The sequence below is a fragment of the Lemur catta genome, chromosome 13, assembly GCF_020740605.2.
Source record: "Lemur catta isolate mLemCat1 chromosome 13, mLemCat1.pri, whole genome shotgun sequence".
In the NCBI taxonomy this organism is placed as follows: Eukaryota; Metazoa; Chordata; class Mammalia; order Primates; family Lemuridae; genus Lemur; species Lemur catta.
This window is the reverse complement of record NC_059140.1, coordinates 52,075,905-52,094,605: the sequence shown is the minus strand read 5'-3', so window position 1 is coordinate 52,094,605 and position 18,701 is coordinate 52,075,905.

The following is an 18,701-nucleotide window of genomic DNA, read 5'->3' as shown; positions in this document are numbered from 1 at the left end:
TGGCAAAGCATTAGACTGAGAGATGTTCAGTGAGGGTGGCTTCTCCAGTCTTATTGATCAACTCACAGGGCAAGTGATTAGGAGGTTGGTGGCAATGATGCTTTAGTCAGGGTAAATTGTGAATGAGTAAGTCACAGTCATGTTATTCTGAAACTATCACTTCTTATTGTTGAAAAGCTGCACTTACCAAGCCCTATCTTCTGAATCCAATATCATCTACTTATATGGTACAGTTTCATATTACCTCATCTATGCCATTTAGCACCACCCTGCATATGTTCTGTATTTAATGGGTGTTGCTCAGTCACATTGCAACTGGGCAGCAATGACCAATCTGTAGGCATGTACTTTTGGTTGTTTATAAGACCAAGCAGGCACAGAACCTGGAAGACCTGGCCAAGACCACCACAGTATTCTATTGGCGGTATGATAGTGACTCACTCATAGTCCAGTGGTCACTGGAACACCTGCATATTCACATATTGGGACAAATGGACACACAAGGATGCCCATATGTACACACACACACATGCGTGCGCGTGCATACAAACATAACTACATATGTCCACACAGGCCTTTTGGTCTTTTTCCTTGCATCTTCTTGTCCTGGATGCTCTTGAAATATCCTGCTTTATTTTCCATACTGCATCATCCAAATGAAAAAAAATATATACCAATAAAACTCTACCCTCCATGGGAATGGAGGGCTATCAGGACTTTTTTTCCTTCATGCATTTGAGTTACACTGATTATTCCCTAGGAGAGCTGATTGCCATAGTCATCTTCTCAGCAAAGCCTTCTTTCCTTTCCCAGCTGGTGAGACTCATAGCATCATATGGGCTTCCACCACAGTGTGCTCATGCCTTTATGGACTTTTCAATGATCTGTGTTGTTTTGGCTGTTTTGGCCTAGAGAGAACAAGATCCTGAATGATAGGAAACATGGAACAATGTCTAGCTTATGTTGCTTAATAAATACTCCTTGAATCAATCAAACTATTAAATCAGCAACATCTTTTTATTAGGATAGGCTAATGGTAAAGAGTCAAAGACCCACTAATTTTCTCTCAACTGAAGCTCCAAACTTCTTTGGCACATTGGTTGATTACCTCTGGATCTGAGTCCAGTAAACATGTAAAGGACATTTAAAGCTGGTTTAGATAACACTTTCAAGAAAACTAGAGACTTGGGAAATAAGAGAAATTTTATCTTTCATAGAAATTTTATAAATAATATTTTTGCAATAAAATTCCCCTTTGGGCTATTATAAAGAGCAAATAATACTCTATAAATCAAGCTGGGCAAAAGTATATTTTATTTGGTATGCTTAGAAGTTAATCAAACTAATTTATAAGTGTCACTCATCCTTTTGTTAATCCATTTTACTGACAGGCTTTGAAAATAATGTAGAGACTTTTCATCATTGGGTCACCTGTGGGCCACATTTCTGACTAATTGGAAAGTTGGCTCACCATGAGTGAGATATTAAAACATAAAGAAGAACCTCTTATTTCAAGATATTCTTATTTATTTCTCCTTATTCATGCCATGCTAACAGAATATTATATGTCCTTCAATACCACCATTTTGCCTTTCAGCATAGAAGATAATAGCAATCAAAACATCCACTGCAGTCAAGGTAAATAGCAATCCCAGTTTCACATGGGTTTCCCTTTTATAATTTCAGAGTAATGGAATGTAGATAACTACTGTGATAAAACCCAAAATGGGAGAGAAATGATTATTCATAGAAAAGCCCAGTGCAAAAGTTGTGGACAGCTTTATGATGACTATTTACTAGTTTGAAAATAATGAAAGTTTTCCTTGACCAAAGACTGAATAATTTCAGAGTCCTATGCACAAACCTTCAATAAACTTCATTATTGTTGGATATATTTGACCATTGACTCTTCTAGTCACAACTCACTTTCCTGATTTATTTGGCTGAAATTGAAGTGTGCCCGGAAAGAATCTCCCTGGGTAATAAAGTTTTTGTAAAATATTTATTGATTTAATCAAAATAACTATATATCTCCTGGGCTCAATTGCCAAAAGTATCGCACAAGTATTCAAAGCTGTCATGATCGTTGGCCCAAGTCATTCACTCATTCAAAGATATTTTTTGCATGCCTACTGTGTGCTACTGTTCTAATCTTGGGGCTATAGAAAACACAGAACCCTACCCTCTTCGAATATGCATATATTTGATCTCTAAAGATGGAAAATCAATTAAAAGCAATTAGTACATTTATGGAGTGTTAGATGGTGATAAATACTTTGGAGAAAAATAAATCAGAGAATGGATACAGGGAGTATTAAAGGATATGCTTTGTAAATAAAGTGGCCAGAAAATGTTTTATGGAGAAAGTTGCAGTTAAGTAAATACCTTGGAGTTGGCAATGGAGTAAGTCATGTTGATATTTGGGTGGAGAGCCTGGCATTCAGAGTGCAAAGCCTTCATCTGGAGCACATATGATGGATTGCATATGAGTAAGGAGGCAGGGGGAGGGGCTGGAGCAAAGTGAGCAAAGATAAGACAGAAGAAGGTGAAGTTGAAGGAGAAATGAAGTCTCAGTCTTATTAAGCTTTGTAAGTCAGCATAGTGACTGGAATTTACTCAGCAAAGTGGGAAGTTATTGAGGGTTTTTTTTTTCAGAATATTATCGGGGTACAAATGTTTAGGTTGCATATATTGCCTTTGCATCACCCCAGTCAGAGCTACATGCTTGTCCATCCCCCAGATAGTGTGCACCTCACCCATTAGGTGTGAATATACCCATCCCCTCCTCCCCTCTCCCACCTGCCGGACACTGGATGAATGTTACTTACATATGTGTACATAAGTGTTGATCGATTAGTACCAATTTGATGGTGAGTACATGTGGTGCTTGTTTTTCCATTATTGTGATACTTCACTTTGGACAATGGGATCCAGCTCCATCCAGGATAATATAAGAGATGCTATATCACCATTGCTTTTTGTGGCTGAATAGTACTCCATGGTATACATATACTGCATTTTATTAATCCACTCATGTATTGATGGGCACTTGGGTTGTTTCCACATCTTTGCAATTGTGAATTGTGCTGCTATAAGCATTCTAGTGAAAATGTCCTTTTTATAGAATGTCTTTTTTTCCTTTGGGTAGATGCCCAGTAATGGAATTGCTGGACCAAATGGTGGTTCTACTTTTAGTTCTTTGAAGTACTTCCATATTACTTTCTATAGAGGTCGTACTAGTTTGCAGTCCCACCAGCAGTATATGAGTGTTCCTATTGCTCTGCATCCACGCCAACATATGTTATTTGGGGATTTTTTGATAAAAGCCATTCTCACTGGAGATAAGTGATATCTTATTGTGGTTTTGATTTGCATTTCCTTGATGATTAGAGATATTGAGCATTTTTTCATATGTTTCTTGGCCATTATCTTCTTTTGAAAGGTTTCTGTTCATGTCCTTTGCCCACTTTTTAATGGGGTTGTTTGATTTTTTCTTGCTCATTTTCCTGAGTTCTATATAGATTCTAGTTGTCAGCCCTTTATCAGATGTATAGCCTGTATTGAAGGTTTTGAGACAAAGGAGTGTTATATTCTGTCTCTTATGGTAACAGGATTGCAAGACGATATGCTGAGGATAGACATAGATGGGGCTAGAGTAAAAGCAGGAAGGCCTGTCTCGCACTCATTTGATCGTTCACTCATTCAGGCAACAAATACATATTCAACATCACAATGATTCTATCGAGAAAAAAAAAGAGGAATTTCTATAGCTTTTACAAAAAATGACTTGAGTTGCGTGAGTGAACCAAGTCCTAGAAAATATGCCTTTTTTCCTCTTACATGGAGAATTACCCATCCACATGAAGTGTAACACATTCAGTTCTGGTGAATCAGATTGACTGATCTAGACAAAATAAAAGAAAAAGACAAAAAATCCCAAACAACTAGTGTTTCAGTTGGTGGTTTTATAAGAAATGACTCTTTTTGAAGAATATGGGCACTAGAATTACTCATCATATATTGCATTTATATAGATATACTTACAATAATACTGATGTCTGCCATTTATATATGATTTCTTAAAATTTTGAAAATATGGACAGCAGTGCTGTAATACCTAATCTAAAAGAGAAGGCAATGTGCGGGTTCAGGAGGCAACAAATGGGTTCACTGAGCAGGTTATCAGAAATTACTCCAAAGATATTGAGAGGACTTTCAAAGTTTGTCAGAAATGCAACAATTATTTATGTACTTTATGAATACAAAGAAATATTTTTATTCTCCATTACACAGACTCATTTCTGTTCAGTATCCTGTTTCATCTCTCTTTTAGAGGCTTTAGGATTGATTATGCTGTTTTTATTTATTTTCATCGTTTTCATTCAATATTAAAATAATCTTTTGCTTTGTTGAATAAAAGTAATATGCAAAAATCTTTGTACATAATTTTTACTTCTGTCAATTTTAAGATTCCAAATACCACATGTCACTTGGATTCAAAGATTCTCTTTTATGGGCTGCTCTGTATTTTTGACAATTTCTCAATTCTATTTTACTGGTAACTACTACCCTATATCTAATTTCTTGCATTGTGAAGGCATAAAAGTATTACTAAAGGCACTATTGGGAGCAACTTGCCAAAACTCTTACAGGCAAAACTCCTACAGGATTTTGCTAATAGATATTTTCCATAGCTATATGTTATAATTACTAGATCCAAATCGATTCTATTTTTTTTTCTCAAAACATGGACATTGATATATGAAGCACTGGAATTATGTTAAAACTAGTTTACCAAATATTAATGAAATTATAATGGGAGGGGTACAACTCTTGTGGAGAAAATGAATTTTTGACTTCTAATGAGGTGAATTTCTTCTGCAGTAGCAATATTTCTGATAATTTGCACTGCTCTCAAAAAGCACTGTACCAAGGTGATTCAGTTTAGAATTTTTTTCTAATGCTTATTGAAATATTCATTATTCACAGTGAGTAAACTCACGTTTAGTTTTTGCAATCTCTTTTCCTTTTCAATTCCTAATTTTCACCTCTGTTTTTAATACCTTGGGAAATAACACTGCCTTCACCCTATTGCTGAAACAAGAAATGTGTTTCCTCTACCTACCTTCACCTCCCTCAAATCAATCCATCAGTAAAGTGTTCAAATTTCACGTCATAAATTTCTCCACTTTTGTCCATTTTCAGTACTACCACCCTTTCTTGAACGCCATCCTCTCTTATCTAGACTACATCATGAAGCTGTTAGCTGTTGCTATCTAACTGGTTTTTGTTATTCCTCTATCCATCCCTCAAATAAAACAAAACAAACAAGCAAAAACCTCACAAAACAATCATTTTTCTACATATCAGTTTTGAAGCATGAGGGTCAAGCAAAATACTTGTTTTGTGCTGCTTAAAATTGTTTGGTACGTTTCCATTTGAGGCTTCTAAATTTTTTTATTTAGAGCTTTTTCCAGTGCTCTTAATATAGAATTTTCTGGGATCATCCATCTCATGTGCAGTGAGTACTAATTATGCTACATCATATCAATTTAAGACTCAAGGTAAAAAAGGCTCTAGTCAGTGTGGGAAGTAGATGAAATGGCATCCAGAGATTACATAGATTTCTGGAAAAAATAAGTACCATTTTAATGTTCAGAAGTAGATCCATTTGTTTCCACAGATTGATTTTTCAGGCTCCTTCTTGCTACAGTTTTCAAGTGTACAGGGACTTCAGTAATACTGGTTAATTTCTTCAGCAGTGTGGAGGTGTTGATGGGAGAAACTGGTTGGAGAGAGAATGCTCTGTGAGTGGAAATGAAGTCTGTATAGATACACAAGTTAGACAGAGTCTTGTGCCCTTGGGACTCATAAGTCATTGTGTATGACTGGGACAATGGCTTTTCTTCAGGATAGGAGGAACTGAATGTTACTGAGTCATAAAGGGAGGACTTTCTTGCCATACAAAGGAGTTGGGGTTTTGTCTCGAAAGCTGTGGGGAGATATTGAAGGATTTTATTATGTCTGCTGTTGATTGTCAGAGTCTGTTGGGTTTGATTTTTCTTTGGAGTTTGAAAACAAAACTCTCCAAAGCCCTTCTTGAAAATACAAATCAAATCCAATAGCTTTAAATCTGTAGAGATAAAACGTACCTTCAAACTTGTTGAAACTAAATGAGGATGAAGTTTGGTCAGAATAACATGTCCTGAAATTGCTTCTCCCACACCTTTGTGGTAATCATAGAGCTTCAGGTTGTGGTGAATATGAGATAAAAATGTTTAGTAATTTTCAATCCCAGAGTTAGAAAGAAGAAGGATATCCTCAGAAATAGATAACTGCACTCTAATTAAAACTCTTGACCAGCAATACCTTAATTTATAAATTTAATATGATATGGAAAAATAATTCATGGAAAAGGGTATATTTTTACCAAACTTATAACTTAGATTTCTCCTCACTTCTACTTAGACATCTTGTAAATAGTAAGATATTAGGGAAATTAAATATATTTAAAACTCAGCATTATTTTAAAAATGCAACTGAAGGACTTAAAATTAGAGCCATCTGTTGTATGTGCTGTATTACGTGCATATTTCAGGAACATTAAAAGAAAATAAAATACTAATCTCAAAACATGTTGAATGTCAGAAATGCATGAAGGGAAAAATTAGAAAATGTACACCAAACATCAGAGTCCTCTCCAAAATAATGTATTTTTTAACTTTTAATGTAGAGGTCAGACTTTAAACTGTAAGAAGAAAATTGACAAAGTAACTAACAGTCATGTGGCAAAGCTCCTTGACTCTTTCCTCACCTTTTAAAAGATACTTTGAAAAAATATTTTATGAATAAAATAGAGAAATAGCTTTGAGTATTGTAAACCGTTCTGATTGTAGTAAACCAAGGAGAAGCATTAGAGTACCGAAGGACCAGGTATGTGTGAATGACCCAAAGGGGATGTGAAGCAACTATACTGCACCTTTCTTCCCCTGACAGCATGCAGCCATCCTGGGTCTCTTCTGATCTGCCTGTGTGACTGTCACATGGGAAATAGGATAAATAGCTACCAATCATAGCCAGGAAGATGTTCTCAAATAAAGAAACAATGTAATCACAACTTTACATGACCAAGGAGCTGGAGCCAACAGGAAACAGACAGAGGGAGAGAGACAGACGTTGCTTCAACTGCCAGAGAGCTTAAAAGGGGTTTCTGAACTTCTCCAAGATTTATACACATGGGAAATGCTGGGAAGCTGTGTATGGAAATGAGAGCAGCCTATCTTCATCCATCATAAAGAAAAATATTCCAGTTATCAAGCATGAGGTGAAAGGAGTTTGTAAACTGAGTCAGTACAGTTCACAGGAAAAAAGACAGGCTCAGATTTGAATCCCGACTTCACTTCTTAACTGTTTTACGTAGGGTAATCGCTTAATTTTTATCTTGCTCCCTGTTGATCTGTAAAATTGTAATATCAATGCCTCCCTTGGGGGTGGCTGTAAAGATTAAATAAGGTAACATATCTCATTAGTATAGTACTAGAAACATAGTAGGTGATGAATAAAATGACAATGGGTAGTTATTACATTTTTATTGACTTTAGTGTATCCATTTAAGCTCAATATTTTCATATATAGTAGATTCTGTTACTTAAGGGTCTTAACGTGTCCTGATTTCCCCTTTTTTCTAGGAGATCTTGAAAAGTGGAATGATAGGTCTGGTGAGTGGGTAATGTGTCACTCAGAGTTATTTCATAAAACTACTTAATTAAGAAAAGTACTCAATGGTTATATTAGTTATTGTGGTACATTATTCTAGAAACATAGAAGTCTCTGTTCAAAGATGAATGACATAGAAAACAAAACCAGTGTGTGTTAAAAGATCATTTTATTTAAAATGCATTATATGAAGATCTCAGTCCTCTATCAACTGACTTTATAAAAGAGAAAGCACATAATATATTGGGGCTTCAGATATTTTTATCTGAATTATGAGAATGGTTTTGATGAATAATTTCCAACTCTTTTTTCTGGCCATATATAATTTTCCGTTGTTTTATGTGTTTCCTTTTAATTTTTAGCACCCAACCTCTGGATTTGTAAATCCATGTAATGTAAAACTCTCTTGTTCAAAAAGGACTTTGATTTTAAAATTAAAAATATTTACCAAAATTTCTATACCTTTTTGATCTTAAACAAAGTAAATATTTAATGACATAGAAAACTCATAAGGTCAATTAAGAAAACATGTTAATAATATTGATACAAATATTTTAGCATCAAGGTTAAATAATGTACCCTAAACTCACATAGCATACATTATTCATTGAAGGATTAATGAAAAAAATATGTTATCCTTGCTAGCCATGTAGCATATACATCACTAATATCAATTTACATTAACCTATTAGTACAATTAAAGCTTCAGGGAAGGTCACGGAAGAAGTATTGGCAGCGGCTAGAATATCTGAGTTCTAATTGTACTTTTGCTAGTAACTTTAGAAAAATTATTTCTCACCCCTATATTCCAATTTAATCCTCAAACAGTGTTAAAAATACATGCCCAGCTTATCCCTATAAATCAATGGGATTCAAGTTAACAAATCCATGTGAATGAGTTTTGAATAGTTAAAAGTGTAGCCATTATTTATGTTGTTAAAAAATATCAATTATAGAGACATATAAAACTAGCTTGGAATTTTCCTCCTCTGCTTAATAGATAAAAATTCCTTGAGAAGTTTCTTAGCATCTCTGAACCTCAATGCAATTATCAGCTAAGTTGAGGTAGTAATGCATAACCTGGAGGTCAAATATAAAATTAAAGTGAAACTAAACATTCCCAGATAACTAGTATGATGTCTGGCTCTTAAAAATTTACTGAATAAATGATAATTTTTCTTCCTACTGTACTATACATTACAAATTTATTGAATATAATTAGCCTGACACATCTTACAAAAGGAGAAGATAATTCATAGATTACATTTTCAGTAAGGCTTTTAATAAATCAAAATATATAACTCTTCCAAAGCAATTAGTAAATGGAAGAGAAACAACCCTGTAGAAAATAGGTAATTTAAGAAATAAGAAACTGGAGTGACCAATATCCAAAGGGAATTTTTTTTCACAGTTTTCTCATTTGAATGGCCAATAAATAACACTGGTATATCATTTCATCTCCATAGTGGCAAACATTTCAATTTTAGTAATTATTTTTATCATGACCAAGGATCAACAGGAACTCTTATATACTTTAGATCTATTTTGGGTGACCATTTGTTGTTACCTAATAAAGCTAAGTATGCATAGCCTCCCAATTCAGCAATTTCACTACTAGGCATATATTAGAGAATCTCTAATAAATGTACAAAAAAGACTGTACCAAGATAAAGTAAAATATATAACATGGGAAAAAGCCCCAATTCTGTCTTAGTAGAAGAATGGATAAATGTTTTGGGTTTTTTCATAAATTGAATATTGAAAAACAGTAAAAATGAACCAGATCTACATGAAAAACCTGAAACCTTAAAAACACAATGCTAAGTCTAAAAATTAAGTTACAAAATTACATCTACAGTCTAGTAGTTTGAATTTCCAAAGCAATGTTATATGTTTCACATTACATTTCTATCTTCTTGAAATGTAAAAGCATGATAAGAAAGATTTACACCAACCTAAGAATCATGGTTCCTCTGGGAAGGGAGGAGTTACAGGAATAGCATGGTGTAGACCTATAATTAGAGCAATTATACTTTTATATACATACCAGGAATAATGCTTACTTTTACATCCTAGTGTGGGCATTATTAATGTAGGTAACAATTCTTCCTGTGACTGTTAAAAATCACCATCCTCAGTATCAAAATATTCTGATTTATTTTGTTTTGAATAAACCCAATAATCTGGACTGTGTTATGATTATTATGTTGTGTTATTATTATTGTTTAATGAGCAACCAAGTTCATGATAGTGTGAGCAGTGGATGAATTCCATTTTGAGAGACTCATTTAATATAATGAAGTTGAGACTTAAACTATAAATCACAATTTTTATGTGTGATTCTCAAAATGTTTTACCTAGACAAAAATTATTTTGGAAATTTAATTTCTCTTGTGCATTCTGATAAACTTCCTCCTATCTAATCTTGTTTGTGTTTTCAATAAGAACTTAAGCTACCATTTACATGTATTTGCTAGGACATATCCAGGTTGAAATTTCTCACACTTACAGTTTATGTGACCTAAGACAATTCCTGTTCTATCAATTGTAAAACTGGCATGTAGTATTACTGCTCTCAAAATGTTTTGTGAGGATTAGATGAGATGATATATGTAAAACCACAGGACTATGCTTGGCATATAATACAAAATCTCTATATTAGTATTAGCAAGTTTATTCACAGCATCACTATTACCATCAGGCCATTAAATAGTTTAGAAATACAGTTGAACCTTGAATAACGTGGGAGTTAGAGGTGCTGAATCCCCCCACACAACAGAAATTCCATGTATAACTCTTAACTCCCCTCAAAACTTAACAGCCTCTGGTTAACCAGAAGCCTTACTGATAACATAAACAGTTGATTAACACATATTTTATGTGTTATATGTATTATCCACTGTATTCTGCAATAAACTAGAGAAAATGTTATTAAGAAAATTATAAGGGAGACAAAATAAATTTACTATTTATTAAGTGGAATTGCATCATCATAAAGGTCTTCATTCTCCTTGTCTTCATGTTTAGTAGGCGGAGGAGGAGGAGGAAGGGCGGGGTTGGTCTTGCTGGCTCAGGGGTGGCAGAGGCAGAAGAGGTGGAACGGGAATAAGGAGAGGCCAGCACACTCAGTGTTACTTTCATTGAAAAAAAACCCCATGTAAGTGGATTCACACAGTTCAAACTTGTGTTGTTCCAGGGTCAATTATAGTCACCATTTTTCTGATAATTAGCTCTTTAAGTCAATACTTCTCTGCATGGCTTTGAAAGTCCTCTTTAATTTCACTGCGCTTTCCCACATGTTAAGCTGATGTCCTCACCACATTGTATTTTAAATCATCATGCTCTTACCTGACCTACAACTTTTGATCTTTCATCATCCTCACCGACAACGTCTTTTTCTTTGCATTTGTCTGTTCTAATCCTACCCATCTTCCAAAACTCGCCTCAAATCTCATCTTGTCTCTAGTTTCATTGAATTGATTTAAATCTTCTCAACCAATATTTATATTGTCTGTATAAGGTAATTTAGTGGTTAATTGTGTTCTGTCTTGTATTCTTCACTAATGTTTCATATTCACATTGTCACTACAAAAAAAACCTGAAGCTATGGGCCACATCTGTGATTTCTTTCATCACTCTGATAGAGCTTTACAGAATCATGAGTGAGTGGTAGATATTTGATACCTTTTGACTGTAATAAAAAATAATCTATTACATGTTGCCTAGCATCTGATTGTGGCTATCACTCATCAACTCAAGGAAAGTCCATCTTCTATAAACTGTGGTTTCATATAAAACTTATTTTGCTTAATGTAATTCATGTTACAGTCAGCTTATCTTTTGCTTACGGAGAACTATCCCAGAAGAAAATCTTTAAGAACTTTTAAATTTTGTTATAATCACCGTTTAGATTTTTAGAAATAGTTTTTTATTAAGTGTGGTCAAATAGGTCAAATAGAATAAGTATGGTTATTTCTAAAGGTATGGACAGGTGAGAGCATCAACAGAAGAGGGTTGCTATTCCTATGTTCATTTTTGCTTAATTAGGCTGATATATCCGAGTCATAACCTCAGACTATAAAATAGAAAAAAAAATCGAATACTTCTGACAAGAAGCCAAGTTAAAATCAGGTGCCCCAGATAGTCACAGTAGAGTCCCGTTTCTTAAAGAACAGTGGCTCTTTACCTTGTAGTACTGGAATTACAATGAGTGACTGTGGGAATTAGATATCCTATAAGACAATCTCAAGAATTGAGATTGAAGATTATTCTGGCTAGAGCCTCTCTCACTCATCGGATGAGAATCAGTATAGAGAAAAAAATTTATATCAAATTATAATTTATAACACTTCTTAAAATATGAAGTGTAATAGCTATTTTAAGTTTAAAACATGTTTTAATAATCACCCTTCTGAACTAGGAGCTATCAAATATTACTAAAACTTTTGTTCTCTTTGAGGTTTTAGAAAATCATAGTTAACTTATAAAAAATTAAAATATTCTTTTTTATCAATGCCTAGTAATGAAACCACAATTCTAAAATTATGCTTAATTTATAATGAATATATTTTTATACATTTCTCAGTCTTCTTTATACACGCAAATATTTTTAGTCTTTTATAAGTTTCATTAGCAATTTCTCTAAAACCTTATCAGGAAAGTGACTCAGAATATCCCAGTACTTTATTTCATTGCACCACTGGAAACCAAATGATGGAGCTGTGAACTCATGTCGACCTCATATTCAAAAGAATAGCTTTCCTAGAATGGCTTATATAATAGAGGTAAATGCCGGCTCAGTGGCTCACACCTGTAATCCTAACACTCTGGGAGGCTGAGGCAGGAGGATCGCTTGAGCCCAGGAGTTGGAGCTTGTGGTGTGCTAAGATGACGCCACTGCACTCTACCAAGGGCAACAGAGTGAGACTGTCTCAAAAAGAAAGAAAAGAAAAAGAAAGAATAGAGGTGACAAGCAAAACCTATTATGGAGTTTCCAAACGTATAGTCCAAGAAACACCAGGCAATGCACACCTGTTTTTTAGCTAAGAATTAATAATTATTTTACCACTTCTGATTAATGCACTCATCAGTGTTCTAACTTTGAAGTTTAAAGTTTAGATAGTATTTCGGTCTTCTAGCTTATAACATAATCTGTATTTGTTTGTTATTATTTATTTATCAACCATTTATTGATGAATGAATTAAGAAAGTGGAGCATAAAGATGATCAATATGCCTCTCTGTTTTCAAGAGATTCATAGCTCCAGAGAGAAAGACAAAGAGAGAGAAAGAATGAATTATAGTTGTAGTATTTATGTCTTGAATCCCCATTCCACCAGGAAAAAATATATAATCTTGATCATTTTGTGACATCTTCCTCCATTTCTCTGGAGTTGTAACCTCCTGGGAGCTGATACAGATCCAAGGCTATGAGGGTGTTGGGCATGGGGAGATCTGTTCTGGCTGAAGGTGTTCACTGAGAGACTTGAGCTGTCCATGGCCCCCTATTGAGAAGCCCAAGCATTCTCCAGCCACTCCTCCTACAGTGCTATTGGCTCCCTGGCTCTCTAACCCAGCAAGCAGAGTATAGACTCCTTTGGCCTCAGACTCCACATCTCTAATATGTCCTCAAGTATCTGAACAGGGAAGCATGACACAGCACCCCACAAATCCCATCTAATTTTCCTCATTATTTCCCTTCTTATTTATTCTCAGTGACAATTTCTCTCTCCCAAAGTTTTCCAAAGTTGGTTGTTTTTTTTTCCTTTTTTTTTTTTATGCCTCAGATATAACTAACACAATGTCCTTCATAGGTATAAACTTTTGGAAATATAAATCAGAGCCTAACAGATACTTTCCTATCCAGCCCTCACAAGATTAAAGGTTGAAACTCACTGTCCTCTAAAATTTCCTGTAAAATTTTAATAGTTCAGGGAGAAAGAAAGTGCTTTTTGAAACTAATCCCTCAATTGATGACTACTAGAAAAGAGACTCATGGAATTAAGAAATCATTTATAAGCCTGCCATTTTGATATTATTAAATCAGGTTGATATTACTATTAAATGATGTCCAAAAAAAGGCGGGGCAGACATTCTATAGAAGATAAAAATAGGTTGCATTTAAAGATTTAAAGATTCGGACCTGGAGAATTTGATAGTATTAAAATGTTTTTCTGACTGATTTTAATTTTCCACTTTCTTTTACTACATAGACACTTCTGAATTGATTTATTTTAAATTTTTCCAGTTATTAAAGGGGGGGATAATTTATATTTCACAGGTATTAATACTATTACCTTTGAGGTTGTAAGCTCTCATGCTCAGTAGCACATAAATACTTTATATGATGTTGTATTAGTTTAGGGCAACAATATGGAGGTATAATTTTGCAATTGCTGAGAGCCAAAAACAAGACTATGTGCTGACTAAAGTCCATACACTGGAATAATGGAGGGCACTTGCTTTATTTTAGGCATTGCTGGCAGAATCTTGGCTCTGCCTTTTAGTTTTATCCCAAATTTCTTAGTATCCCTTAAGTCTCAGTTCCTGTATATGTAGAAATTAAATAACATAATGTAGGCAAAAGGCCTATTCAGCTTCTGGTAAATGATTGAGAGATAATCACAAAATTTCAGATTCAGAAGATCAATATTTTAAGTTGTTAAGTAAAGAAAAAACACAAGGTTTATATTTTTAGAAAAGGAGAGCTTTATTTATTGTGAGGGGGTCTCAACCTGCAGTGGCCATTCTGACAGGGTGGGAGGCACTACTCTGGCCATATCCTGGAACATGTGTTTCAAGAGAGTGAGAAAGGGGAAGAGGGTTTTATACTGGGTGAGGTGTCTAAATGTAAATATTAACAAGCTATAGGAAGGGTCATGAATGTTTACGAAAACACGCATGTGTAAGTGTCCTTTTTACCTCCCATCCCATCATGGCCGTGAATTCAGTTTTAAGGCTTTTTTTCTGGGATCCCCTTGGCCTAGAAGGGTCCATTTAGTTAGCAGGGGGCTTAGGATTTTATTTTTTAGTTCACAAATTGTTTTTCCCAGAATCTTTTTTGTTTTTTTTTTTCCTTACAAACTTCATGGTATGTATGATGCTGATCAGGGACAACAAAGACAGGGAGTGAATGAAGGATGTTTGGTTATTGTTTCGCAAAAGCCATTGTTATGTGCCTTCATTCCTCCTCCGCACATAAATTTCCGCCTGGTTTGTTTTCATGCTGATATCATTTGATGTTAATAAATTTAGACAAATAGGCATGGCTCATGCAGAAATCTTTACACATTAATTATATTCAATCATAGTCACATATACTTCTGAAAGCAACTCAAGATATTGACAATTTATTGCACGAAAGATGTCCTCTGTGCCACAGTTCTGTAATAGAAATTAAATTCGAGTCATTTATACTAGGGAAATATGTAACAAAATAACAAAAAGATAAAATAATTTAACATCTGAGATGTGACTAGGCCTTTAAAATCTAAGAAATACATCATTTTAATTTTGTTATCTTACGTTAATGGAATCCATGGTATTTAAAGCTCATATCCTCTCATTACATATCCATGCTCTCAGGTGTGACAGAAAAAGCAAATGCATCTGTCCCATTCCATCCTTATAGCAACGTATTGAGCTAAGTGTCTCCATTCTCATATAATAGGCCAGAAAGCAGCTTGAGAGGTCACATGGCCTGGTCAGGGCCATAAGGCAGCAGCTCATCCCACAATCAGACTCAGAATCTGGCAAATTCTGTTTTTCTGACTGAGTTTGCAATCATCTTGACACTATCCTACTTGTTTTTATGCAAAATAATTGAAGATATTTTAAATATAAATTGAAAACCACATAAGGACATTTACATTAAGTCTGGCAGTGCTTGGGCTCCTGGATTTTCCATCCAAAACTGAGTGATGCTTTGAGTATTTCAGATCAGTGGTTGCCAAGAAAATCCCATAGCCTTGATTGCTATCTTTAATGAATGCCCTTTCCTATGTGACTTTCAAAGTCTGGGAGGACTCTAAGAGACTATTTATAGGAATAAAGAGTGCTTCTGGAATATAGGGGCAGGCAGTAGCAAAGGGCTTCTAGTGAGTAGGGAAGTAAGACAATCTAAGACACTTCAATTAACTGCATAATTATTTTAATCAAGAAACTCACTGTTTGACTCTAAATTTTCTAATTATATAGCACATACTGAAATAATCTCTAACTTTCACTATTATCTTCTAAAATAAAGGACCACTTTGATAATCTTTAAATCATTTTTTTTTCTTATGAATGTGTAAGGTGAGAGGAAGTATGAATCTGTTGCACTTTGGATAACAGGATTTCATTCATCTTTGCGATTAACTAATTATTAACCTCCCTGACCCATTTATTTATGTAATGATCACCTAAAAGCAACAAAGATTAAAGATAATTTAATTAGAAAAATATATTAATAAACTGATATCACTAGATTTTTTTTACTCCTCAAATATTAAATCAAAATGTTCTCTAAGCAGTTTTATGTATTCAGAAATAGGATTATCCACTATAAAGTATAAGAATGACAGCATTTAAGGCTTTGTAAATTAAATTGTATGATTCATGCATTTTCTAAGAATCTGAATGACTTTCAAATGAGCCAGCTACTTTATGTTCTCTAATCCTTCTTAGAAAATAAATGGAAGAAATATGCTGATTCTTCTCTTTATATGAATACTTCCACACAAGAACCATTTAAATGTATACCTCAATCATTTTATTTCTTTAATTGGATTACATTATTTCCTCATTTCTTTAGAATCACAATTTGGTAAAAAGTATCCAAAATGACCTTTCTTTTCAGAGATAGCATTAAAGTTTCAAGTCACAGAGCAGCTTACAATCATTTTGGTAATAGGTTCACTGATGTAAAATTATATTTATATGAATAAAGTGCTTGTTGATAAGAATGTGCTTATAGAATCTGTGAAGAGCAGCTGAAGAAAATTCATATGTGTTACTTATCATTGAAATACAATGTTATTTAGGGCTGATTATTTGCATTTGTTAATTTTCATTCTGCCCATAGATACTCAGATTATTTAGATATAAAGAAATGGAAGTGATCATAAATTCTTTCGGAAGATATTAAGCTTCTATAGAAATACATCAGTCTTTCACACATGTGAAAAAGAGACTAAACCTTTGTGTAAAAAGTGAATTTTTAGGCTAAAATGATCATTTTGACCTCTATGTCATGAAGAGCAGGCCTCTGCTCAAAACTGGAAATTCAGGTCAGTTTGTCAACTACACGTGAGAGAGATCTACACATGGGAGATCTTTAGTAAGAGGATTGCTTTGTCACTTTCATCTCAACCAAAAATATCTTTTCATGTGACAGATTATATTAATGTCAACTTTCAAAGAGTAAAAATTTCAGAGAAGAGAACTTGTCTACTTATTTCTTTGGATTTTAAGTAACCATAAACAACATTATGATTCTAAGAAGCAGACTTTTTGAAAATGTGAATATTAGTAAGAACAAAGGAAAAGGTCTAAAGCAGGAGTATCACTTTAGTTAGGTAAGAAGACAATATCTCAGAAAATACTTTGACATTTATAAAATGATATGCAAATGCAGGCATTATAATGATTACAAACTAATTGAAATTCCTATAGATTTTTATATAAACACTTTTTTCCCCTGCTACTTTCTTTGTGTACATACTTAGGGATTAAATGATAGTCATTTGAAGATAAATTTTTAACCCTTTAGTGATTTACAAATATTTCTTGTACCTCTTTGAGATTTGAGAATTCTGAATATAAAGCTCAAAGCTATGAACTAAGTTGTGCACCCTAAAATTCAAATGTTGAAACCCTAACCCCCAATGTGATGGTATTTGCAGATGGAGCCTTGGGAGATAATTAGGTTTAAATGAATTTAAGAAGAACAATAGACACCAGAGCTGTGTCTCTGCCTCATGAGAACACAGTGGGAAGGCAGCTGTCTGCAAGCCAGCAAGAGGGCCCTCACCAGGACCCCATCTTGCTGCCACACAGAGTCTATGGTGTTTTGTTATATAACAACAACCCAAGCTGGCTAATACACCTATACAAGTTGATTAACGGGGATGAAAGTCCAATATAATTTTAGTATTTTTAAAGCACTGAAAATGAACTTGTTTCTTTAAAAGCTGTATTAACCACTAAAAACATTAATATTCTTCAAATTCACAAAAAATAAATGTTAAACGTTAGGGAAATGAGGTTTATTAGTATATTAATTTGATTATTTTTATTATAGAATATAAAACATACAGATAATTTTTAAAATAAGATAATTTTATAGTCAAATGGTATATTCTAAAAATATAAATGGTACTTTATTGAAGTAAAATATCTCCCCCGGAAAAAGGGTAACAGAATTAAAAGAAAAATAATACATATAATAATGTAGAAAAAATTATATGGAATAAATCATGAATTATAATTTAAAAAAATTATAACTACTATACACATTAATTTTAATTTTATACTTCTTTATATTAACTCAGTCTTTATGTTTGAAATGAATCACAAGGCACAATGACAGAAAGATTTTACCTGCTCTTCTATGAAAATTATTTGGAATTATTAGGTGTGCATCTTTTGTTCTAATATTCTAATAATAGTAATTACACATACTGAATGCCTGTTTTTAATCCATAATTTTGCCCACATGATTTCATTTATTCACCACACCAGTGCTGAAAGAAACACATTTCACAAATTTATAGATGAGGGAAACAGTGAAAAGATGCTTAATTCCAACTCAACTTCCAGACTTATGCTCAGGCTCCTCTCAGTATACCTCCTAGACATTTTCTTAAAGCTTCCATTTTTCAAGAATTCTTAGAAATAGTGAGCGAAAATGTCTTCAAAAATTCACATATGTGATCATTATAAAATGGGCTTTATAAGGATTTAATGCATGTAATTATACCAATAAAGTGGGGAAAAAATATTGAG